General features: G+C 42.9%; 1 protein-coding gene across 5 annotated transcripts in view; it reads left to right on the top strand.

Annotated features, from left to right (window-relative positions):
- PACSIN2 (protein kinase C and casein kinase substrate in neurons 2) overlaps positions 1-26,590 on the top strand; it is a 196,145-nt gene that overhangs the window by 61,154 nt on the left and 108,401 nt on the right. For 2 of the 5 annotated variants that reach the window (XM_089689512.1, XM_089689508.1), the window contains exon 1: positions 17,262-17,488. The exons of 1 other annotated variant lie outside the window; for it this stretch is intronic. The gene's annotated coding sequence lies outside the window, so the exon portion shown is untranslated. Of the gene's footprint in view, positions 1-17,261; positions 17,489-26,590 lie in introns of those variants that run through there. 2 more of the 5 variants (XM_089689510.1, XM_089689511.1) reach the window with 2 other exon arrangements.

The raw sequence follows: 26,590 nt of genomic DNA, 5'->3' as shown, positions 1-26,590 counted from the left end.
ACAGCAGTACGGTGATCTTCCCAGTGAATGGCTGTGCAGGAGAGAGGGTGTCAGGACAATTCTGATCATTGCAGGGAAGCAGGCTGAGTTTCCAGCACAGCTAGAGAACTGACCATGTGTTTTCTTTTCTCTTGCCAAATGTGGTCAATTTTTAAAGGATAAATTCACCTTTGGAAACATGTTATGTGTTCCATCCAATTTTAGGGTGGAACATGTAACCTGTTCCCGCTCCTGCAGCAGCTCCATGATCCGAGCCCTGTGAGTGACCCCCACCTATCCTGGCTTCCAGCTCTGATGATCCCATTAGTCTACAGGCCAATGTGATGAATTGCTCATCTTCCCCATTCAACTCATGATTGGGAGGCCAACACGGTTTGATCTTTTGTTTTTGTTTTTTTTTTAAATTTCTATTTCTTATGTATTTTTTATTTTGTTAATTGACATGGCCTCTCCACAGATATTCTATGGAACATCACTCCTGAGAAAGTGAACGCTGCTTCAAAAAACACTTTGCATGTCAGAATATCATTTGTCTAGCCCACTAGCCCAGGGGTGGGCAAACGTTTTGACTTGAGGGCCGCAATGGGTTCATATATTGGACCCGGGGGCCGGACCAAGAGTAGATGAATGATGTGTATGTGTCATCCATAGTAAGTATAGTAATATTCCCCCATAGTAAGCATAGTAATTAATCCCCCATATAGTAATTCATCCCCCATATAGTAATTCATTCCCCATATTAAGTCCCCCCCTGTGTCAATTCACTTACCTTTGCTCCGCGCGTTCCTCTCGCCGTGTTCCCGCGCCGTTCCGGTGTAGCATGAAAATCTGTCTCCTATGAGGATCTGTCCCCCTCGACGTATCTGCACATGTGCCAGTTTCAGGCATTAGCAGCCGATCGGCGATCTCCGGCACATGCGCAGATACGTCGAGGGGGACAGATCCTCATAGGAGACAGATTTTCATGCTACACCGGTCTTCAGGGCGGACTGTGAGAGGAGCCTAGCTCCTCGGGCCGGATTAAAAGGTCCGCCGGGCCGTAGTTTGCCCATTGCTGGTCTAGCCTGTTATGTGTATACACTATGCTGCAACTAGCCATCATATTTTGATGTGCCTTTTGGCATTTTAATATGTTTTTAATCGTCTTTGTATGTGAATAAAAAATTTTTTTTTTCTTTAACCACTTGCCTACCAGGCACTTATACCCCCTTATTTACCAGGCCAATTTTCAGCTTTCAGCGCTGCTGTGCTTTGACAATTGCGCGGTCATGCAACATTGTACCCATATGAAATTTTGATCATTTTTTTCTCACAAATAGAGCTTTCTTTTGGTGGTATTTAATCGCCACTGGGGGCTTTACTTTTTGCACTATAAATAAAAAAAAGTGCAAAAAATTTGAAAAAAAAAGTTTCTTTGTTTCTATTATAAAATTTTTCAAACAGGTAATTTTTCTCCTTCACTGATGTACGTTGATGAGGCAGCACTGATGGGCACTGATAGGCGGCACTGATAGGCAGCACTAAAGGGCACTCATAGGCAGTACTAATGAGGTGTCACGGATAGGCGGCACTAATATGCAGGACTGATAGGCGGCACTGATAGGTGACACTGATGATGGGTACTGATAGACGGCACTGACTGGCATCACTGCTGGGCACTGACTGGCGGCACTGACTGGCACAACCCCTGGGCACTGACTGGTGGCACTGGTGGGCAGCACTGGTGGGTGGCACTGGTGGGCAGCACTGGTGGGTGGCACTGGTGGGCAGCACTGGTGGGTGGCACTGGTGGGCAGCACTGGTAGGTGGGCACAGGTGGGTGGCACTTCTGGGCACAGGTGGGTGGCACTTCTGGGCACAGGTGGGTGGCACTGCAGAGTGGCACAGGTGGGTGCACTGCTGGGCACAGGTGGGTGATCTGCTGGGCACAGGTGGGCGGAGCTAGTGGGCGCACTGCTGGGTACAGGTGGGCGGAACTTGCGGGTGGCACTGCTGGGCACCGATCATCAGGGCACTGATCATCAGTGCCCTGATGATCGGTGCCGATCCCCGCTCTGACAACTGCCGGTTCTCGGCAGTACTTTCCTCACGATCTGACAGCGTGAGGAAAGTGCAGCCGAGAACCGGCACTTGCATTTCCCTCTGATCAGCGTGTCATTGGACACCGCTGATCACGTGGTAAAAGGCCGCTGTGATTGGCCTTTTACCACATCACGTGATCAGCTGTGTCCGTAGGACACAGCGATCACGGAGATCGCCGGGTGCGCGCCCCCTGGGGCGCGCAGGAGAGCGCGTTCTGGGAGGACGTCATATGACGTCCACTCAGAACTGGCCGGCCGCAGTGCAGCCGTCATTCGGCTATCTGCGGTCGGCAGCTAGTTAAACAAAATTCGACGTGCTGTTTAAAAAGTGCAGTCTCCCTAAAATCCCATGGGCAATTTTTGTAATTGAGAGTTCTCAATGCTTTGCAGGCTCCTTAAAAAAATGCATTTTTTTTTTACCTGCAAAAAGGTGCATTTATTTTTAAGGTGAACTTATCCTTTAATAGGAAAACAAAGGGACTGGCAGGAACACCAGAACAGGATACTTTTTCATACAGGTACATGGTGCAGCAGGCACCTATTATTAGGAATATGAAATGTTGGGTTTACATATTCTTTAGGTTCTTTCTAGTGCTGAACACATAACAAACAGATAAATTAGTTTTCTAGCTTTTATGCAGATCCGCTGGCTTTAGCAATTTTTTTTTTTTTTTTTTAATTTGCTGACCTGAAGAAGAATGAAACCGTTCATATCTGCATACTTTTTCATGACTGTGGTTCATAATACTTAAAGGGTATGTTATCAAAAATCTATAAGTGTGAATGGAGTAGGGTGCAACTGCTGATTGATGATGAAAGTTGTCCTGCGTGGCCATTCGATGAGGGAGGGGAATCAGAAGAGGCCATACACAGATTAAAACTAGGCCAGTCCCTGCTGAAATTTCGATCAGTCTGTACCCACCTTTTAATGTCCATCAGGAAAAGCGGGTGTACGTCGACTTACTACATTCGCATGTAGACCGCCCTTGGTTACAACTACATATGATACTGAGCCTCTATGATGGAAAGAACTGCAATCCAGTGAATTAAAGGGGCAGTCCAATACAGTAGAGCTGGAGAGGAAAGGTCTAAAAAGGCGCTGCTGGATCCAGGAAGGGGTTGGGCTCTATATAACTTTCTGCAGCTTTTAATTTGAGAATGAGAAGCTCACAGTGTGCAGTGAAAGCACAGTAAGCAGTTTTAATACAAGAGATCAGCCTGTACAACTGTGCCAGTCTGGAGATCAGATTTTTTCAGATCGGAACTAAATGAGTGTGTTGAAATGCTCATTTCTTGCACTGTATATAGAAAAAAGTGCCAGGTCTACATTTACTAGTCCCTTAATCTCTTAACTACTTCTCACATCCATGCTGGATTTGAAGTTGCTTGTTCCTGTGTCGTATGAAATGACATAATTGTCTAAAAAGTTTGATCACCTCCTGACTGTGTTTTGACTTGTCACTTTTTCTTTGATGTGATACATTGTTGGAGATGGGGTGTGTGTGTGTTTGTGTGTGTGTGTGTGTGTGTGTACACCGTGCTCAAAAAAATGAAGGGAACACTTTGCAAAAACACATTAGATCTCAATGGGGAAAAATATGCTGGATATCTATACTGATATGGACTGGGTAGTGTGTTAGGAACGTAAGGATGCCCCATCGTTTCATGGAAACGAAAATTCTCAACCTACAGAGGACTGAATTCAAAGGCCCCCAGAAAATCAAAATGAAAAAATGATGCAGCAGGCTAGTCCATTTTGCTGAAATTTCATTGCAGCAACTCAAAATGGTACTCGGTAGTTTGTATGGCCCCAAATGCTTGTATGCATGCCAGACAACGTTGGGGCATGCTCCTAATGAGACGACGGATGGTGTCCTGGGGTATTTCCTCCCAGATCTGGACCAGGGCATCACTGAGCTCCTGGACAGTCTGAGGTGCAACCTGGCGGTGTTGGATGGACCAAAGCATGATATCCCAGAGGTGTTCTATTGGATGTAATTCAGGCAGGCGTGGGGGCCATGTACTGGTATCAATTCCTTCATCCTCCAGGAACTGCGTGCATACTCTCTCCACATGAGGCTGGGCATTGTCAAGCAACGGGAGGAACCCAGGACCCACTGCACCAGCGTAGGGTCTGACAATGGGTCCAAGGATTTCATCCTGATACCTAATGGCAGTCAGGGTGCCATTGTCTAGCCTTTAGTGGTCTGTGCGTCCCTCCATGGATATGCCTCCCCAGACCATCACTGACCCACCACCAAAATGGTCATGCTGAACGATGTTACAAGCAGCATAACGTTTTCCACGGCATCTCAAGACCCTTTCACATCTGTCACGTGCTCAGGGTGAACTTGCTCTCCTCTATGAAAAGCACAGGGTGCCAGTGGTGGACCTGCCAATTCTGGTGTTAAATGGCAAATGCCAACTGAGCTTTATGGTGCCGGGAAGTGAGCACAGGGCCACTGGAGGATGACTGGCCCTCAGGCCACCTTCATAAAGTCTGTTCCTAATTATTTGGTCAGAGACATTCACACCAGTGGCCTGCTGAAGGTCATTTTGTAGGGCACTGGCAGTGCTCATCCTGTTCCTCCTTTCACAAAGGAGCAGATACCATTCCTACTGATGGGTTAAGGATCTTCTACATCCCTGTCCAGCTTTCCTAGAGTAACTGCCTGTCTCTTGGAATCTCCTCCACGCTCTTGAGAATGTGCTGGGAGACACAGCACACCTTCTGGCAATGGTACGTATTGATGTGCCATCCGGGATGAGTTGGACTGCCTGTGCAACTTCTGTAGGGTCCAGGTATTGCTTTATGCTACCAGTAGTGACAGTAACCCTAGCCAAGTGCAAAACTAGTGAAAAACAGTCAGAAGAAATTAACGGGAAAAAAAACCTTTAGAACCATTCCTGTTTTGGGGGTCATCTCATTGTTGCCCATCTAGTGCACCTGTTGTTAATTTCATTAACACCAAAGCAGCTGAAACTGATTAACAACCCCTTCTGCTACTTAACTGACCAGATCAATATCCCAGGAGTTTAATTGACTTGATGCTATACGCTGATTAAAAAGTGTTCCTTTAATTTTTTTGAGCAGTGTGTATATGTGGATAGATGGATGCTTTTATGCATCTTTTTTTAATTTAAAACCATTTTAATTTGGGGGGAAAAAAAGGTACAATGTAATTGAGCCAACACTGTTGTTTCCCTGTAACATCAAGTTTACTGCCTGCCCATACTGAAAGGTGTACTTTAAAGTGATAGAGAATGGCTTTACAGAGGTCATCAATGGCAGGTCCTATATTTCTGTGTTCTAGGTAGATAGGAAAATGAAGAATGTGGGGGAGTCAATACTCAAGGTTTAATCTGGAGCCACTATCCCCTGCAATACCTCTTCTCTGCCACAAGATGTCTTTTACGTTGAAGGATGCCCATCTTTTATTCTCTGACTGCCATGGATGGACATAATTTGACATGCCACTTTGAGGGGCAGGTCATGACCATGGCCTGGGCTCAAGTCATGCATGTTCACATGGGCTCCAAGCTGTCCAGGAATAAGCAACACCCCCTGCTGAAATGTAAGCAGAGGTAGGGCCCATTACCTAACTGGACTGTTCTGAAGACCTAAGGAAAAAATAAAAAAGCAGCAAGGGAAAGCAGAGGAAAAGTGAAGTTGGGGTTTTGGTTCGTGTGTCACTGGCCTGGAACAAGCTTGTGTATATGTGATGTTTTGACATTACCTGGCTGCCTGCTGGTTACAGGTCATTGGTTCACTAAGCAGTGAAGTGATTATACTGGAGTTTTCACCTCTTTCCCCCCCCCCCCCCGAAAAAAAAAAATTAGCAGGAGCTACTCATATAGTTCTATCTTGATTAGCCCATTTATCCTGCAACTGAAACATGGGAGCTGTCAAGTACTATTTTTCTGCCTGTCACCCTTGGGATGAACGTGGTACCCAACCCCTGCCCTTCTCACCAACTCTTGACAAAGGACATCTCACACCACACAGTCACGTATCAATGCCACTGTCTGGTGCACCTGACACACAGATTTTCCACCTCGCAGTACCACAACTTAGGTGCCATCAGCCTGAGAGCAATTGTCACTCTATATACCGATAAAAAGTGTTACAAAGAAATAGAGACCATAAAGCAACAGAGAATTAAAAAGGAGTTGAAAATGAAGAATACTTGCAAAGTCCTTGAAAAACTGTACAATGGCTCTCTCAAGTCTGGTTAAGTGTTCCGTGGTTGTTGATAAATGAGAGCTATCAAATCTGCTTGCAATCTTCTTTTTTTATCTAACATCAAAGGGGGTGTTGACAAAGGCCATCTGACCAATTACACGATTTAAGGGGTGGTGGCTTGGAGGTCACCACATTTATGACTGTATCAGGTCCTACCTTACATACTGTTTTTATACTGAAAATGATCTCTCCCACAATGTACAGGTTGCATTCTAGAAACTGGTAGAATATTGTTCAACATTAAAGTTCGTGTCCAAGGATACCAAGCAGAGTATTTCAGTATTTCTGTCACCCAGGAGGTAGCAAACTGGTATCTCCCTTTTTCGTATGTGCTAACTTAGTCATATATGACCTTGATTAGATCGGTATGATGTTCCCCATTAAAATATATACTTCATATTAATGTGTCTTGGTCTTGTTGGATTTTAATTATTATGTGTGGATTTTGTTAAGTTGTGAATTGGGCAGAAGTCGTCCATGCCTGGATGCTTATTGTGTAGATGTTTTATGGCACACTATGTGTTCCTAGTGCTTGAATTGTCCTACATATCTTGTGCCAGAAGTGATGGATTTTGTCTTTGTTTTATGATAGGTCAGAGGGAAGTGATGTGTGCGTGTGTTTTTTTTTTTTTTTTTTTTTAATGGTCCGTAGAAACGGGCATCCTGCCAGTACTCAATTAGCTGTTTACAGCTCTGACCAAGGCCTGTGTACTGGTGTCTGCTGTCCCTAAGTTGAGAAAACAGGCTCTTTAAAAGTGTGAAGTTAAGGCTATGAATTCCATATATTGTAAAAGGGAAGGGGGTAAGATCACTGGGCTTGTGAAAAGAAAACGGCTGGACCTGACAAGATGGAGTTTGCCTACAGCTTCCAAGTGCCTAATGCGCACAACCATTACAGCCCTAACTCTTTTTGCTTCGACACATTGCTTCTCTGACCTAATTAGTGTGTAGATGTGGACTTCTCATTTGTTTTCTGATTTTCTTCATCTACTGATAGCTTTACATTAAAGGACAACTATCTATAGCTTGGCTATCCTTTAAACTAACCTCCATGAAGTGCAGATTGCTTGGTAAAATATTTTGCTTCTGCTCCCAAAATCTTCATTGTGCAGCCCTGCTCAATACTTGCAGCCTTTGCAAGGAAAGGGTCTTGGCTGGGCCTCCTACCACTCTGCACTTGTGGATGAGGTGTACTTGTGGTGACCTCCAGCCATCCAGTGAAATATGCTTCATCTGTAGGTGCTAATGTGGCCACAATTAACCTGCACACTAGGTAGGGGACCCATTTGAGATGTGTTATTTGCAGTTTGTGTGGTGCCAAGCAAGGCTTCACAGTGAAGATAGCTGGAACAGGTAGGAAAGCAAGTATTCTACCAGGTGGGCTGAACTTAGTGTTACTAAATTCACAACAGTAAAATCAGTCTGTATATGCAGTAAAGCAGGCTTGTGGATCCTAAGGGGTTAATCCTCTGCATTGTTTAAAAAGGATGTTTGATCCTGTCTGATCCCCCCCTTCTTTTGGGGTCTACATTGCATCTGCCATTCAGCAGTGGCAAGTCTGCACATGCTCTTTTTTTTTTTTTGGAGGGGAAGAGGGGGTGGAGTGCATGTTATCGGCACAGGGCCAATCAGTGCTGTCCTGAAAGAGGGTCGGGGTTATGCTGCCTCATAGGACAGACATAAGAGAATGAATACTCCTACAAGATTAACCAGTACTCAACCGGACACTGATAGAAGTGACAACACTGCTCTAACTGTTGACAAGAAAAGGTATTTAGCAGTTTATATTTACTAAAATAATTGCATTTCCATGTTGTGTGTACTGTGGGAGACCAGATATAGTGAATGTACTAAAGGTACCTTTGTTGTGCTGGGCACCTGGCTTCTGGACAGCAGGGTCAGGTCAGATACTTAGTAAATGATCTGTGAGAAAGTGGCTTTTTCTGTTTTATCCGCTATAAAATGCTGTTGTGCCCAACCTAGCCCTCTGGTACCTATTGCCAGGTACAATCTCAGCTATTGGTAGTGGGAACATTTGTAAACGGGCTATAATGACAGTGATTTCCAGCAGTCACATGTGACATCCCACCCTATCTTCTGCAGCATGTCTCCAGTTTCCAACCACTTTTATTGAAAGACTGAAGTGTCTGACCATCTCTTGTTGTGTGCCAGCAGTCTCTGACCATCTCTTGTTGTGTGCCAGCAGTTTCTGACCATCTCTTGTTGTGTGCTTGAAGTCTTAGATAACCTTCTGTAGCATTACATACATTGAATAATATGTATTTCCTCCTTGGTGATGTCAAACTCATTTGAACCCCACATTTATTTAGTAAGTTGACCACCAATGAACACATGAATTCTAAACCTTGGTTTATTAATATTACCAGTATTATATTTTTGTCTGTGTGCAACAACCTTGGTGGGTGGTTATCTCATATTTATTCAGTGAAATGTCATACTGTTGTTTTGCCCCAAACAGACCGTTTTTATTAAATTGTCAGCAGCTTCAAGGGCTTGTACTCAGCTATTCCCCACTTTGCTGTGACGGGACAAAGTTCTTTTTGTGGTGACATATTTATAGCTACAACTGCCTGTGACTGAAGTGCAGGCTTATCGCTGATGCAATAAAGGAGGAACATAAACAATAAGGACCTTGTCTAAAAGGCTTCCTGACATGATGGGCCAATGGAGTAAAGTTTCTGTGCTGAGGAAAATTGTAATTGAACAGAGTGTTACCGATGAGCCGGAATGTATCATTGTACAGTTGCAAGAAAAAGTATGTGAACCCCTTGGGATTACGTGGAGTTTTGCATGAATTGGGCATAAAATGTGCTCTGAACGTCATCTAAGTCACAACAATAGAAGAACACAGTCTGCTGAACATAATACTACACAAACATTAGATGTTGCCATGGTTTAATTGCACATAACATGTAAACATTCACAGTGCAGGGAGGAAAAAGTATGTGAGTCCCTAGCTTAATGACTTCTCCCAGAGCTAATTGGAGCCAGGAGGGAGCCAACCTTGACTCCAATCAGTGTGATGATATTGGATGTGTTGCTGACAGCTGTCCTGCCCTTAAAAAACACACACCTGTTTTGGGTTTACTGGTTTCAAGAAGCACTGTCTGATGTGAACCATGCCTCGCAGAAAAGAGCTCTCAGAAGACCTATGATCAAGAATTGTTGACTTGCATGAAGCTGGAAAGGGTTACAAAAGTATCCCCAAAAGCCTTGATGTTCCTGTGTCCACGGTAAGACAGACTGTCTACAAATGGAGAAAGTTTAGCACTGTTGCTACTCTCCCTAGGCGTGGTCGTCCTGTAAAAATGACTGCAAGAGCACAGCGCAGAATGCTGCATGAGGTAAAGAAGAATCCCAGAGTGTCAGCTAAAGACCTACAGAAATCTCTGGCACATGCTAACATTTTTGTTGACACATCTACAATAAGGAAAACATTAAACAAGAATGGAGTACATGGGAGGACACCACGGAGGAAGCCATTGCTGTCCAAAAAGAAGATAGCAGCACGTTTGAAGTTTGCAAAAGAGCACCTGGATGTTCCACAGCACTACTGGCAAAATATACTGTGGGCAGATGAAACCAAGATTGAGTTGTTTGGGAAGAACACACAACACTATGTGTGGAGAAAAAAAGGCACAGCACACCAACATCAAAACCTCATCCCCACTGTGAAACATGGCGGAGGGAGCATCATGGTTTGGGGCTGCTTTGCTGCCTCAGGGCCTGGACAGATTGTTGTCATTGATGGGAAAATGAATTCCAGAGTTTATCAAGACATTTTGCAGGAAAACGTACGACCATCTGTCCGCCAACTGAAGCTCCGCAGAGGATGGGTGATGCAACAGGACAATGACCCAAAGCATACAAGTCATTCAACAAACCAATGGCTGCAACAGCACAGAATACGCCTTCTGGAGTGGCCCAGTCAGAGTCCTGACCTCAACCCAATTGAAATGCTGTGGCATGACCTTAAGAGAGCGATTCACACCAGACATCCCAAGAATATTGCTACACTAAAACAGTTTTGTGAAGAGGAGTGGTCCAAAATGACTCCAGATCGTTGTGCAGGTCTGATCTGCAACTACAGGAAACGGTTGGTTGAGGTTATTGCTGCCAAAGGAGGGTCAACCAGTTATTAAGTCCAAAGGTTCACATACTTTTTCCTCCCTGCACTGTGAATGTTTACATGTTATGTGCAATTAAACCATGGCAACATCTAATGTTTGTGTAGTATTATGTTCAGCAGACTGTGTTCTTCTATTGTTGTGACTTAGATGACGTTCAGAGCACATTTTATGCCCAATTCATGCAAAACTCCACGGAATCCCAAGGGGTTCACATACTTTTTCTTGCAACTGTATGTGTCCTTGAAGTGTCACCCAACCAATGACTGCTTTTCAGATGTTGGTAAATGTTGGTATGTTTTCTCAACCACCTATGTCTATTATATCTAGTGACCTTAAAGTGATTCTAAAGGCTGAAGATTTATTTACCTTCATGCAGTCTATGCATGAAGGAAAAAAACCTTCAGTGTGCAGTCCCCCCCCCCCCCCCCCAGCCCCCCACTCACCAAAACCCTTGAACAGAGCAGGTAAGTATAACATTTTTTTTCTCCAAGCTTAACCTTTATCACATTAAAGCTGAACTCCAGATGAACCACTAAGTACATAGATGAAATGCACATAAGGGAGCTGTTATACTTGCCAAAGGATTTGTATTTCTCTTCATCCATTTCTGAGATTTACACAGCTCTGCCATACAGCCCTATCTGGCAGTTTCACGCTTGCTTATAGGTCTCCTTCCTCCCCCAGCCTGAGCTGAACAGTGAAAAGAGAATCTGCTCACTTATAAACGTATCTGTCATATTGCTTTCTCCTCCTATTAGAATGTCTTGCAATGCATCACACCGGATAGGCTCCTTGGGCTGCTTCTCTTTCTACCTCCTATGAACTTTCATACCATGTCATATTCAGACATATACACCGCTTACAGTGAAGGAAATAAGTATTTGATCCCCTGCTGATTTTGAATGTTTGCCCACTCACAAAGAAGCGATCAGTCTAAAAATCGAATGGTAGGTGTATTGTAATACTGAGAGACAGACATGCATTTCTTTTGAATTTTTTTGTTGCTATTCTAACAAATTATACACTGATTTGCATGTTCATGAGGGAAATAAGTATTTGATCCCCTTCACAAAACACGACTTAGTACTTGGTGGCAAATCCCTTGTTGGCAATCACAGAGGTCAGACGTTTTCTGTAGTTGGCCACCAGGTTTGCACACATCTCAGGAAGGATTTTGGCCCACTCCTCTTGGCAGATCCTCTCCAAGTCATTAAGGTTTGGTGGCTGACATTTGGCAACTCGAACTTTCAGCTCCCTCCACAGATTTTCAATCGGATCTGTCTGGCTAGGCCACTCCAGGACCTTAATGTGCTTTTTCTTGAGCCACTCCTTTGCTGCCTTGGCCGTGTGTTTTTGGGTCAAGGTCATGCTGGAACACTCATCCACGACCCATTTTCAATGCCCTGGCTGAGGGAAGAAGGTTCTCACCGAAGATTTGACGGTACATTGCCCCGTCCATCGTCCCTTTGATGCGGTGCAGTTGTCCTGTCCCCTTAGCAGAAAAACACCCCAAAGCAGAAAGTTTCCACCACCATGTTTGACAGTTGGGATGGTGTTATTGGGGTCATAGGCAGCATTCCTCCTCCTCCAAATACAGCGAGTTGAGTTGATGCCAAAGAGCTTGATTTTGGTCTCATCTGACCAAAACCGTTTCAACCAGTCCTCCTCTGCATCATTCAGATGTTCAGTGGAAAACTTCAGATGGGCCTGGACATGTGTTTTCTTGAGAAGAGGGACCTTGCAGGCACTGCAGGATTTCAATCCTTGTTGGCATAGTGTGTTACCAATTTTTTTCTTGGTGACTGTGGTCCCAGCTGCCTGGAGATCATTGACAAGATCCTCACTTATAGTTCTGGGATGATTCCTCACTGTGATCATTGACACTCCATGAGGTGAGATCTTGCATGGTGCACCAGACCTAGGGAGACTGACAGTTTTGTGTTTCTTCCATTTGCAAATGATTGCACCAACTGTTGTCACCTTCTCACCAAGCTGCTTGGCAATAGTTTGGTAGCCCAGTCCAGCCTTGTGTAGGTCTACAATCTTGTCCCTGACATCCTCGAGCAGCTCTTTGGTCTCTGCCATGGTGGAGAGTTTGAAATCTGAATACGCCTGTGGACAGGTGAGTCTTTAACAAAATGAGATTAGCAGCACTCCCTTTTTAAGAGACCGCTTCTAATCTCAGCTTGTTACCTGCATGAAAGACACCTGGTAGCCAGAAATCCTGCTGAATGATAGAGGATCAAATACTTATTTCCCTTGTGAACATGCAAATCAGTGTATAATTTGTTAGACATGCATTTCTTTTGAATTTTTTGTTGCTATTCTGTCTCTGTGTTACAATACACCGAACATTCGATTTTTAGACTGATCATTTCTTTGTGAGTGGGGAAACATTCAAAATCAGCAGGGGATCAAATACTTATTTCCTTCACTGTACATAAGTTTGTGCCTTTCATATCTGCCATAAATTCAGCTTTAAAGTATAACCCGGCCTTTCTCAACCAGGGTGCCGCAGCGTCCTGGTAGAGAAAAGCTGTTAGATGAGCCAAAGCTTCGATCCCCAGCTGAACTGTAGGCAGTAAGGGAGCTCGGTCAGACTCCTCAAAGTGAAAGGGAAATGAGGGGGAGTGTGTGCTGTGCTCTCTGCCTCCCCCTAGAGTGCAGTACAAGGTGTATGAGGGAAGCAACTTTTAAAGGGCTGTATATATGTGTGTACATGTGTTTGTGTCTGTGTGTATACATACATACAGACATGTACGTGTGTGTATGCTACTTTTAATCTTGATCCCCCTATTCTTGTACGATTAACTGCTTTTTTAGGGTTTTTTGTAATAGCAGCACGGACAGCTGTTCCTCTGAAAAGCAGTCCATGTTCATATTGCTTTTCAAAGGCATTTGACAGACAGTGAAGAGGCAATAAGTTGACTCCTCACCACCTGTTTTAACCCTGTAAATGCAGCAACACCACACTAACCACATGCAATGTACACAGTTGTGGGGTAGTTGCAGTGCAGCCCCATTCACCTGGGGGTATATACCGCCCCAGTTGCTGCCTCTACAGCTAAAGGGGGAGCAGTTGGGGGATGGCAAAAACGGCTCATCTGCATGGTTGTTCACATGTGAACAAGCCCTTGGTTCACATCTGTGCGGATGCGTGTAGGGCAGCCCATTCAATTCAGTAGGCTGGCCTACCCACAAAAATGCAGGGTAAGTCCCTGACCGTTTTTTTTTTTTTTTTTAATTCAGCATTAAAAACACCCACTTTTGCCAATGTGTGAGGTACCATTAAGAATTAATGGCACCCCAAAAGAGCAGAGCATTTGTCTGCGCGTCAGGACGGAGCACAATTTTGCGTACGTTTTGCGACATGCAGAACCAAGCTTTAGACTGTCAAGACTGAGAATACTCTTCAAGGATGCCCTGACTGGAAAAGGTTGAAAAACACTGGCACAACTAAAGGCAAAACTTTTTTTGTGTTTTGGATAGAGTGTTAATGGATTAGAATATCTGCCAGGTTTTTATTGCTGTCTGTGCCCCCATTGGAGAGATTCACCTTCTTTATTAGTCCTGTAAAAGAAAATCCCAAATTTTGGGTTATCCCCAGATCAGGAATAGTGGGGATATCTTTCAATGGGGACACATAGTGTTAATGCCCCTGGTGAGAACCAGGGATTCCCAAATTTTGGAGGAGTTTCATGTCACTTTCTGTTTTTAGACAGGAAGTGAAGGAAAACCTCTCCAATGGGACACAGATGGCAAAAATAAACCTTAAAGCTCCATGCACACTAGCGTGTTTTTAAGCTCTTAGAAGCTGTTAACGGCATTTTTTTTTCTGCTCCTAGAAGTTAGTAGCGTTCTCCTTTTGTGTCCATGCACACTATTTTAGGCTAGTAGTGTTTTTCAAGCTTCAGCATTCAGAAGCAGAAAAAAAATGTTTTGTAGAGTTTTGGGAGCATTTTTCTGGTAGAAAAAAACGCTGAACGCTCCTAACCGCTTTTGTCTAAGTTTTTTTTTTTTTTTTTTTTTGTTCCTACATGTATTGTACAAATGCTAATAAATTGCTAATACTCCTAATCTCTGCTAAAATGCTACTACAAGCCGAAAACAAAAACGCTATTATCAGCATTTTTCATACAGCTTTTTGAGCTCATAAAAATTGTTAGTGTGCATGGAGCCTAAAGGAGTTATAAACCTCCCTTACTCTGACAAATGAAAAAAATGCCTTTTAGTTCTTCAGAAATGTATTCTTTTATTTCTGTTCTGGGGATATCCTAAAATGTGGGATTTTACAAACGCCTCAGTTAACGTAATTTTTGGTTTACGAAAGACAATCCATTGAAAATAATGAATTACACATTTTTTACGACTTTTTTCCGCAATACGAAGTGTATGTCGGTGCCGATGTTTTAAATGCAATTGCCGGCTTTCTTTTTTCTTTTTTTTTTCTTCACTATAGCTCACAGAATTAGCTGTCACTTTCCCTGGAAGGATACTTTTTCTTTCTTTTAACTCTGAGAAATTAAACTAAAAGGAAACCTTTCTTTTAGCTGGGGGGAAAGTGACAGCTGATTCTCTGAGCTATAGTGAAGAAAATAAAAAGCTGGTAACTACATTTTAAAAACCGGCATTGACACCTATAGTGACAGCGACCCCCCCCCTTTTTTGTGTTCTGTTTTTTTTCTGACCTGTGGAATGGATTAATTAGTTATCAGTGCATTCCTATGGGAAACCGCGTTTCCATTTACGAATTGTCCACAATATGAAATGTCCCGGAGAACGCATTAAATTTGTAAACCGAGATCTATCTATCTATCTATCCTATCTATCTATCTATCTATGTGTGTGTGAATTTGCAGTTCCACATAGGGGGCGTGCATAGCAGAGCCATACAAAGCACTGTGCTTACACTGGAAAGCACTCCCTCAGCAATACTGTGGAACAGCACACAGTTAACCCTTTGATCGCCCCACATGTTAACCCCTTCCTGCTCAGTGCCATTAGTACAGTGTCAGTGCTTTGACTTAGCACTGATCACTTTATTGGTGTCACTAAGGATGTCGGTGACACAAAGTCCGCTCCCCCCAAGTGTCACAATGCCCGCTGCAGTCCCACTTTAAGTCGCTGATCACCGCCATTACTAGAAAAAAAATCCAGTATCTACCGCCATTTGTAAACACTATAACGTTCACGTAAACAAATTAATTTACACATATTGGGATTTTTTTGCAAAAACATCCACCAGAAGAAAGGTCTATATGTGGGGAAAAACATTTCATTTGGGTGCAGCGTTGCATGACCGCTCAGTTGTCAGTTAAAGTAATGCATCGCCGTATTGCAAAAAATGGCCTGGTCATGAAGGGGGGTAAATCCTCTGGAGGGCAAGTGGTTAAAGCTTTTTAGATTTAGAATACCCGTAGCAAGAATGGACCAAGGACCTTTTTTGTCTGGGGGAGGGCTTTCCTAACCAATTAGTCCATTAACACCACGGTCACATCAAGATCGACTTTGAAATCGTGTGACCTACACTGAAGTCCCACGATTTCAAAGTCGGATGACATGCCAATTTCAGGTGCGATTTGCAAGACACCTGACACAGATGTCTATGCAGATCGCACTAAAAGTAGTAAATATACTACTTTAGAAATCTGTTGCTTTAGAAATCTGTTACTTAAGAAATCGACCAAGTTGGAACCGCACCGATATGACCGCTGTAATTGCAGATAATAGGGTGTGACTTGGCATGCGATTTGCAAGTCGCATGGCATGCAAATCGGATGCTAAATCACATCCAGTGCTACCGGGGTCTAATGGTGGAGTCAGATTTCTGTGGGCTTGAAAAGTGTACTTTGGTGCCATGGTGGTTTGATTGGTGGACAAGATGAAAGGTGGGTGTGGCTTATTGTGGCACACCTTTTCGCATCTTTCAGCATTAGCTTCCATTGTAGCTCTCAGCAGTTGATCACATGACCTTTAAGAGCCACAAAGGAAGTTGGTGCTGGAAGGCTTTCCTTTTACAGTGTAATTACTGTATGTAACCGGGAACAGATACACTGTATATATTACCCACAAATTGTGTGCTCGGATCCTCTGACTTTTCTCAGGGACACCAGCCTAGTATATATTGAGGATACTTTCTGGGGGAGGGGCCAAATGCCTTTCAGCCCCTCCCAGCCCAGTCCTACCCATACCTGTAGAACTAAGCGACTTGTCACCTAACCTGGCATATGATCGTACATCAGTGGGCTCAATGTGGTCTGTTCAGATGTCTCTTACTAGCAGTTTAGTTTCCCCAAAAAAGTTATTGGTAATGGATTTTCCCAAAGGATCACTTTTGATCTCCTGGGATAAGGGGAGGCAGGAGTATTTAACCAGCTCATAAATGTGAATGCTTGGCTGAAGCAAATATGCACATTTATGTACAGTATAGGAGCTTGGGCAGTTAAATCTTCTGAATGCTGTCTTGTATTTTTAGTTATTGCTAGAAGACATTTTTGCCTTTTTTTTTTTTTTTTTTAATGTTTTTTACTGCAGTGCTTCCATATCCTGGTGTACTACCGATCACATCCTAGTACAATCTGAATCATTTTCTACTACAATAATAATATAGAAGTTCCAAAGCCTTGTAGCTATTGCTCAATCCCTGATCCCTGCACAGCTCCCAGGCCTGGGCTTGAATGAGCAATTTGTGAGATGGATGGGGAAAGACAGAGGGAGTAGTTTTGACGTGTCCCTATACCTGTGAGGGGGAGGGCTAGCGTGCTCTCTGCTGCAATATGTAAACATGTCACTGTGCTGGCAGAGGGAGAAGGGGGCTGGGTACTGATCGCTGCTGCTGCTGCAGTGTGCAGGAATGACCTTACCCTAAGCTGCACGCAGGAAGTGATGAAACATGCACACTGAGCATTCTGCCTGCGGATTGAAAGGTCAAGGAAGCTGTGCAGGAGGACGCAGGTACTTGCAAGCTGCACGTTAACAATGCACAGAGATCTCCCTGTCAACACCAGCAGCCTGTAAGTAGCAGAATCCTGAATGTCACACAGACTGTGCTGTAGCTAGCTGGCTGCCATTAATTCCCCCCCTCCCTTTTTAGTGTTGCCGTTTTAAATCTTGCAGCTCAGGTGCGACAGTGAGAAATTCCCTCTTTTGATCTGCTTGTGCTTACGTTCTGATCCTTTGTGGATTTTCTGTGTGCTTGCCTTCTGCAGATAAACACAGGCTCTGACACAGAATTCAGCCCAGTCTTTTGTTGAAGCTGCATTGATGCTGCTTTTACACTCTATTCTGCAGATCTGTGTCTGCTGCAGTCTGGGGGATAAAATACATCATTTCATTGCTGCTTGGGGTTCTATTTGAAAGGCTTTGTTACGTTTTGGGTGTTTGTAATTTTTTAATCGTGCCATCGCCTGTTTGTAGAAGAAGCTTCTTTTGATGAGTGACTGAGGATGTACTGTCCTTTTTTTGCCCGGCTCTAAATGTATAATGGATGATGTCATACTGCTATGATGCACATGGACAGGTTTGATTGTCACCCTGCTTGGAATGTGCAGAATTTCAGTGTTTGCCAAAGGTCTTTTAGGCTTCTTTTGATAATACAGCGCAGGGTGTCGCAATGAGTCTTTTATGCTGCAACCCATTAGAGCTAATGTTAGAGAGGGTGCTACACTTAAAGACGAGTTCTGATTGGCTGCTTAGAATGGACATCGCTATAAGAATTTTTTTTTTTCACAATTCTTTTGATAAAGTAGTGCAAAGAGCAGTGATTATTCATTTTAATCATTTTGTAAAGCATTCACATCCATATCTACCCCTGAGCAGATTACATTCTGATGTCCTCCTAACAGTAATTTTAGGACAATTTGTGGTGGAAGCAAAGTAACATACCAGTATGTTAATGGAGTGTGGGAGGAACCACAGGCAACCTCCACATAGATAGCATTTTGCATGTGAGTTGAAACCATTATTCCAGAACTGCAAAATAATGTGCAGTAACCTATAGCAACTAATCAGTTGAATTCTGACTGGCTGCTCTAGGGTTGTACGCTCTGCACTGTTCCCTTATTAAATGAGCCCATCTGTGATGTAAACAGTACCCTCTCTCGTCAGTCAGCAAGACGAGGAGGGGGCTGTGGAAATTCCCACACACTACTTAGAATTATGCCTATTTCACCCGAGCTACTGAACATGATTAATTAGCATTGTGCCTTCCATCTGCTCTATGTAGGTAGTGTTAATGAATATATTGAGCTGATGTATTATGTATGTGCTTGGTCTTTGTGAATGTAAACATAGTGGAGGAAGATTTCATGCGTAGGACAAGCCCTGCCTCTTTTCATCCCTGTGTTTCATGAAGGGTACAGTCTGCAGATCCCATGATGCATGTGCATGGAGGTCCTGGGAAGCCTGCCTTCTTTAATGCATTGGTTATGGATTAGGGCTTTGGATGAGCTGGATAATTACTGCACAAGCTCCTCACAGCCACATAATGACAGCACAGTATTTCTTCTGTTATCAGCCTTGGCAGACTCCGTGTTAGGATCTATGGTGTGTGTACACACATATACACGGATCAGCCATCATTTTATGAGCACCCCCCTAATATTGAGTAGGTCTTCTTTTGCCGCCTAAACAGGCCTTACCTGTTGAGGCAGACAGCACTAGACTTCTGAAGGTGTGCTGTAGTATCTGGCACCACACCATCAGCAGCAGATCCTTTAAGTCCTGTAAGTTGTGACGTGGAGCCGCCATGGATTGTACTTTGTTTTTCCAGCACATCCCATAGTTGATTGATTGGAATGAGATCTGGAGAATTTGGGACTCAAGTCAACACCTCAAACCCGTTGTGTTCCTTCTTGAATGCATTTTGCAGTATGGCAGGGCACATTCTCCTGCTGAAAGAGGCCAATGCCATCATGGAAATATACTGTTTCCATAAAGGGGTGTACTTGGTCAGCAACTGTATTTAGGTAGTTGGTACGTGCTGGGTAACATTCATGTGAGTGGCACGACCCACAGTTTCTCAGCAGAACAATGCCCGAAGCATCACACAGTATTTGCTGGCTTGCCTTCCCATACCACATCCTGGTGCCATCTTTATCGCAGGTAAGCGGCACACATGCAGTAAAAGAAAATTGGACCAGGTCACCTTCTTCCACTGCACCATGGCCCAGTTATGATGCTTAAGTGACCATTGTTGTCATTGTGGACACAGCTAGCATGGGCACCCAGATTAATCTGCAGCCCCATACACAACAAATTGCGATGTCCATCTTTCGGCTTTCAGCACATCAACTTTGTGGACAACATTTTTACTTGTCTTATATTTTCCACTGACTTGCAGATGCCATTGTAATGAGGTTATTGATATTTACTTTGCCGGTCAGTAATCATAAAGTTATGGCTGATCAGTGTACGTTTTTAGATGTGATCTTTTGGCAAACTATCCAAAATAAATTGGTTGCCTTAATTTAGCAGACACGTTTTGAGCCTGGTCTTTACCACTTGTAGACGTACACTACCTGTATGACTCTGGCCACTTCTGGGTACAGGACCCACGTGTGCCTCTGCCCGCCGGATCCCACTGGGATTGTACACACTCGATCCCTAAAATCTCATATAAGCATTGGATCTGTTTGGGCCCGTTAACACTTATGCATTGTGTAACATTTTAAATTCACTCCCCAACACATTAATACCATGATAAATACAATATGTTGTGGTGAGCTAAATTTGAAGAAAATGAGTCATGTCTGAATTTTGGCTGTGTTGCAGTGTGCTGGCAGCTCACTCAAAATGAATGCACTTCCTTACCACAGCGTTTAAAATGCATGTGGAAACAACACCACGGCGCCATGCTAAGGTGTAAATGTGCACCTAACGTAATTTCAAAACTGATGTTCAATATTTTTATTTCTGCAGCTTTCAATAAAGTAATATCTGGTGATCCTGCCATTAAGGTCCTTGTTCAGATACTTCCTGCTATAGGGTGACCACGCTCTGTTCCTGAGTCCTACGTTGTCACCCAGTCACGTGACCTTCAGTGGAGACTTCAAGTGGCTGTATAAACACACATTGCATGGACATGGTCCACTGTTGTCACCTTTAGGAATCCTGTCCAGAGAAATGCAGTACAACCATCACTAGAGTGGCTAACTGTTAATGCTCAAAGTGTATGTGAATGGAAACCGTTTACAAACCATGCAGTGACACTAGGCTACGTCCTACAAGGAGGCAAAAAGCTGTGCCAGGAAATAGACTCTTGCCAACAAACTAAAAGTCAAAATTATTTTACCTTAAAGTGATATTTGCTGCCAGAACAGTTTTTTTACACGTGTTTAAAAAATCATTTTAGATTGGAGATTACACAAAACCTCCAAAACATTATATATTTTGTGAAAGCAGACTCCTTGGAGAATAAACTAGTGGTAGTTCCAATTTTTATGTCACTCAATGTTACCGCAAAGGTCTAAGAAACGACAAATTTTTAGTAAAAAACAAATTAAAGTGAATTTTAGGCTAAACCAGCACAATAAATTGTCCCCTATGTGATCATTTTTAGGTGACAGGTTCTCTTTATTAAGACATGCACAGTCTGAAAGACCCTGCTTTTCTAGACCCTGCTTGTCTCCTCTGGGTTCCACTGGTTTTATTGCACTGCAGATCACATTGTAATACATTCCTTCTCGGCTGTGCTAGCCGAGAACGTGACAGGCGTGACCCGGAAATGACGTCATATGCCGCCTTCCGGGTCACAGAAAGAACGGGAGGAGAGTGGACGTTAATCCGCTCTCTTCTCACCCATGCACCAGCCATGGCGCTCCCCGGGCCCACAGATGGGCAAGCGGGACCGAATACATGGCAGGAGCTCGCTTCTGCTTCCACCTGACAGGCAGGAGTCTGCTGGTCAGTTTTATGCACAATCCCAGTGGCTGCAGCCACCAGATTACATATAAAATCCCCCTCTGTCAGGTCCGTAGGATTTATTGACCTGGAGGCAAAAGGGTTAAACCCAAAACCGAAAATGTAATATTTTAGCTTACCAATCATTAAATGTAATGGCTACATTTGTTTAATTTTAGGATTTTCCCCTCTGTTTCAACCTGGTTTCCTCCTGTATTAGTGCCCCTGGATGAATGAGCACAGAAGGCACAGCAGGCAGCAGCATTATCAGTCTGGGGGGAGGAGAGTGATAGATGTACCAACACATTTAATACACTAACCAATTGAAACCAAACTCCAGCTAACACTTTATGATTACCGGTAATTATAGCAGGTTTTTTTTCCTTTTAGAAATTAAGGTTTTACATAAGTAAAAGCTGTTTATTGTAAGTACCCTTGCCAGTTTGAAATGGTTTGTCCAATCCCTGTAAACTGAAACATCTGCAAGAGAGTTTGTTCTTTTGAAAAACCGCAGTCTTGCTAGCTAGAGCCCCAGATGAAAATAGAAGAAAGCAAGCCTAAAAGAAAACTAATGCAGCCATCACATCTAAGAATTGGTAAGTTGCAATATAATAAATGCTTGATTTGGGGGATTAATGCCCCTTATATGCATTCTTGGCATTAAGGTAGAAAAAAAAACTTCCACTATCGATCCAGCGCTATGCCCGGCTGCAGGTCTTCTCATCTCTCTTCCTGGTCTCACAAAAAACTCAATTTCTGTGAGGAGGGAGTGGAGGCAGGAGGTGGCTTTAAAGCTGACTCTGTGAATTGCCAAAAATTCACCTTCAGTGCTACAAATCCCAACCTCCCCCCGCCTTCCTATATTGCAAAAGCGAAATGCTCATTAACTCTGAGGTGTATGAAGAATAAGCAGGTACCTCTCTCTTCCAGGCTCCCTCCATCTGTGCAACCGGTGCCCCTAAGCCTCTTCTATTAGACACTCAAAGCTGCATTTGCATGAAGACATCATTATTATTATTATACGGTATTTATACCAGAAAGGTTTGCTCAGCGCTGCACATTATAGTGGGGGACAGAACATGAGACAATACAGTAACAAAACAATACACGAGGGGTTCAAGGGCTCTGCTCTTTCGAGCTTACAATCTACAGTCTTGCATTGTACGTGTTAATGACGAGGTCCTGATCAAAAGACCGAGTGAAAGAAAGTTCCAATTTGAGGAGTAAAGTATGAATTGCACCCTATTCCCCATCCCTGAGAGGTAACATTCATTTAACCCTTGCAGTGTGGGGAGGCGCCACTGAATGTGTAGCTTTTTGTAAGTCCAGTACGTGTGCTTTAAGAGGCACATTGCAAGCCAATAGAAATAGTTCATGGGAAGGAAAAACACTGCAAGTAAAAGCATAGAAAAAAAAAAAGTATTTGAAATAATTAAATGCTTGCAATTTGTTTTTTTGTTGGTGGCAGGGTCACTTTAAAGTGAAAGTGTGGCAGCCTTTTGTGTAGTAATCCAGTGGCGTGATTGATGTCTACAGATGCAAGGAGCACAAAGCAGAGGTTTTCCTTTTCAGAAATGGAGCTGTGAATTCTGCTACTGTCCTACAATCATTATGGCGTGTCTGCCATTATATGAGTGCAGCTTCTAGACAATTGGATTCAGTCTGATGCAGACAGATGTAATTAATAGAAAAAAGATTTATTCTAATGTAGTGGACATTCTCAAAATATGATCTTCTTTTCCATTTGAAAAACAGGACAACTGTTCTCTTTCTAGCCGTGTTTTATGTGTAGGTCATCCTAGTCTGGAAGTTTAATATTGGCTGGATGTAAAAGAGCTACGTGTACCACCAAATTAAAAAGAATAAAATAATCTGTATTTGAACAAATTTGTACATTGGTTGCCCAATAGGTCTGTAGATTTCATTAAAATATTATCTAGTAATCCTTCAGATACTCTTACTCCAGGGTGACAATGCTCTGTCCCTGAGTTCTGCATTCTTACCCTGTACAGGGATCTGTGAGGTGCCCTGTACAGGGGCCAGGTAATGACAAATGGTATATAAAATGGCTACCTGGGCATCTACTTTGCAGCATTTGCTCACCATTCCTTTACTTCCTTCACTGCCCTGCCACATTGTGTTCAGAGCCAAGAGAAATACCTAGTACTTCCAGGTATTGAGGTGCATGTAACAGTGCTGGCCCAATCTGTGCTGACACACAAGGCGTCCTTAGTCTTGTGTTGACTCAAGTTCAACTTCATAAGTATATACAGTTATATATTTAAACACAGGCACAATTTTAGTTATATAATGGATGTGGGCTGAAAGTGCACACTCTCCGGTTTAATTTGAGGGTATGTACTTCAAAATTGGAGGAAGGGTTTAGGAATTACAGCACTTAAGAGAAGCCATCCCCCCTTTTTCAAGAGACCAAAAGTACATAGTCTGGCTGAAAAAAGACAAAAGTCCATCCAGTTCAACCATTAAAAAAAAAAAGTTATAATCCTACACCCACAGTTGAGCCAGGCAAAAACCAGCAAAGCATGATCCAATTTGCTCCTGCAGGGAAAAAAAATCCTTCCTGATCCCCCAAGAGGCAATCGGATATTCCATGGATCAACTTTACCTATAAATGTTAGTATCCAGTTATATTCTGTGTATCCAAGAAAGAATCCAGGTCTTTTTTGAAGCAATCCACTGAGCTGACCAGAACCAACTCTTGAAGGAGTCTATTCCACATTTTCACAGCTCTCACTGTGAAGAAACCTTTCCGTGTTTGGAGATTAAATATCTTTTCCTCCAGACGTAAAGAGTGTCCCATTGTCCTCTGTAAAGACCTCAGGGTGAATAGCTCTACACCGAGTTCACTATATGAATCACTGATGTATTTATACATGTTGATCATATCCCCCCTTAATCTCCTCTTCTCAAGAGAGAATAAATTCAGTTCCTCTAATCTTTCCTCATAGCTGAGCTCCTCCATGCCTCTTATCGGTCTGGTTGCCCTTCTCTATACTTTCTCCAGTTCCCCAATGTTCTTTTTGTGAATTGGTGCCCAAAACTGAACTGCATATTCCAGATGAGGTCTTACTAATGATTTGTACAAAGGTAATATGATATCTCTCTCTGGAGTCTATACCTCTTTTAATACAAGAGAGGATTTTGCTTGCTTTAGAAACTGCAGCTTGGCATTGCATGCCATTATTAAGCTTGTGATCTACCAGAACTCCCAGATCCTTCTCCACCATTGATTCCCCCAGTTGTACTCCCTTTAGTATGTATGATGTATGCATATTCTTAGCCCCCAAGTGCATAACCTTACATTTATCAACACTAAACCTCATTTGCCACATAATTGACCAATTAAACAGTGCATTCTGAGTATGAATCAATAACCACTACTCTTTGAATACGATCTTTTAGCCAGTTTTCTATCCATTTACATACAGATTTTTTTAAAGTCCGTAGACTTAACCTTACACATTAACCGTGTGTGGGGAACTGTGTCAAACTCTTTTGCAAAATCCAAGTATACCACGTCCACCGCCACCCCTCTGTCCAAGGTTTTGCTCACCTCCTCATAAAAAGAAATCAGATTTGTTTGACAACTTCTTCTGTCTTTCATGAATCCATGCCGTCTGTTGCTTAAAATTTTTTTCCCAGCAAGAACTCATCTATGTGGTCTTTTATTAAACTCTCCAGTATCTTCCCAACTATAGAAGTCAAACTAACAAGTCTACAATTACTTGGTAAAGATTTTGACCCCTTTTTAAATATTGGCACCACATTGGCCTTACGCCAGTCCAGTGGTACTATGCCAGTCATTAAAGAGTCCCTAAAAATTAGAAACAATGGCTTTGAAATGACAGAGCTCAATTCTTTAAGGACCCAAGAGTGTATGCCATCTGGTCCAGGTGCTTTGTTCACCTTTTATTCTGTCTAAATATTTTTGGATCATATCAATTGGGAGCCAATGTGGATCATCTGGAGCTGTGTCAATACCATGTCCATTATGGACAAGAGCTCCCTCGTGCTCCTTTGTACACACAGAGCTGAAGAAGGTATTTAATAAAGTTGCCTTCTTTGTCCTCAGTCACCCACTCTACATTATTTTGTAAAGGGCCTACATGCTAGGACTGGACCTTTTTACTATTAATATATTTGTAGAATTTTTTTGGGGTTGGTCCTGCTATCTTTTGCAATCTGTTGTTTGTTTTCAATTTTTGCAGCCTTTTTTTTCCTTTTTGCATATTCTGTTATATTCTTTGTTATGTTTAACTGATAGCATTCCTTCATTTTTATATTTAATAAAATCTCTTTTCTTATCTATTGCTTTGTTAACTTTGGCCATAAGCCACATAGGTTTGATTTTTAGCCTTTTAAACTTGTTGCCCATGGGAATATATTTTGCAGTGTGTTCACATAGTCTTTTTGAAGAACTCCCATTTCTGTGTTCTGTTCATTGATGCCAATATTCCCTCCCAGTCTAAGTCTTCGAGAGCAGCTCTCAGCCTTGGAAAATTAGCTCTCTTGAAATTGAGCGGTTTTTATTTTTCCCGTATGTGCTCGCTGTTTACAGCTAACAATAAAATAAAGTGGACAATTGAATCAAAAGCTGTTTCATGGCCATGTGTGGGATTCTCCTTCATTATTTCTTCATCAATTAAGCAGGTAAAAGGTCTGGAGTTGATTCGAAGTGTGGTATTTGCATATGGAATCTATTGCTGTGAACCTACATCATGCGTTCAAAGGAGCTGTCCATGCAAGTGAAACAGGCCATTGTAGGACTTCAAATACTAAACAACTCCATAAAAGAGAGAGCAGCAACCTTAGTAGTGGCCAAATCAACAGTTTGGTACATTCTGAGGGAAGACGAACGCATTGGGGAGCTCAGCAACATAAAAAGGCATGGACGTCAACGAAAGACAACAGTGGTGGATGACCACAGGATCTTTTATATGGCAAAGAAAAACTCATTCACAACATCCAGACGAGTGAAGGACACTGTCCAGGAGGTGGGTGTATCATTGTCAAAGTCTACAATCAAGAGAAGACTTCATGAGAGCAAGAGAGCAATACAGTTCACCACAAGGTGCAAACCATTCATAAGCCTGAATAATAGTAAAACCAGATTAGACTTTGCCAAAAAGCATCTAAAAAAGCCAGACCGGTTATGGAAAAGCATTCTTTGGATGGATGAAACTAAGATTAATCTG

This window comes from Staurois parvus, unplaced genomic scaffold, assembly GCF_062004578.1.
Source record: "Staurois parvus isolate SC_StPar_1 unplaced genomic scaffold, SC_StPar_1.0 ptg000479l, whole genome shotgun sequence".
In the NCBI taxonomy this organism is placed as follows: Eukaryota; Metazoa; Chordata; class Amphibia; order Anura; family Ranidae; genus Staurois; species Staurois parvus.
This window is presented reverse-complemented; position numbering and strand designations above follow the sequence as displayed.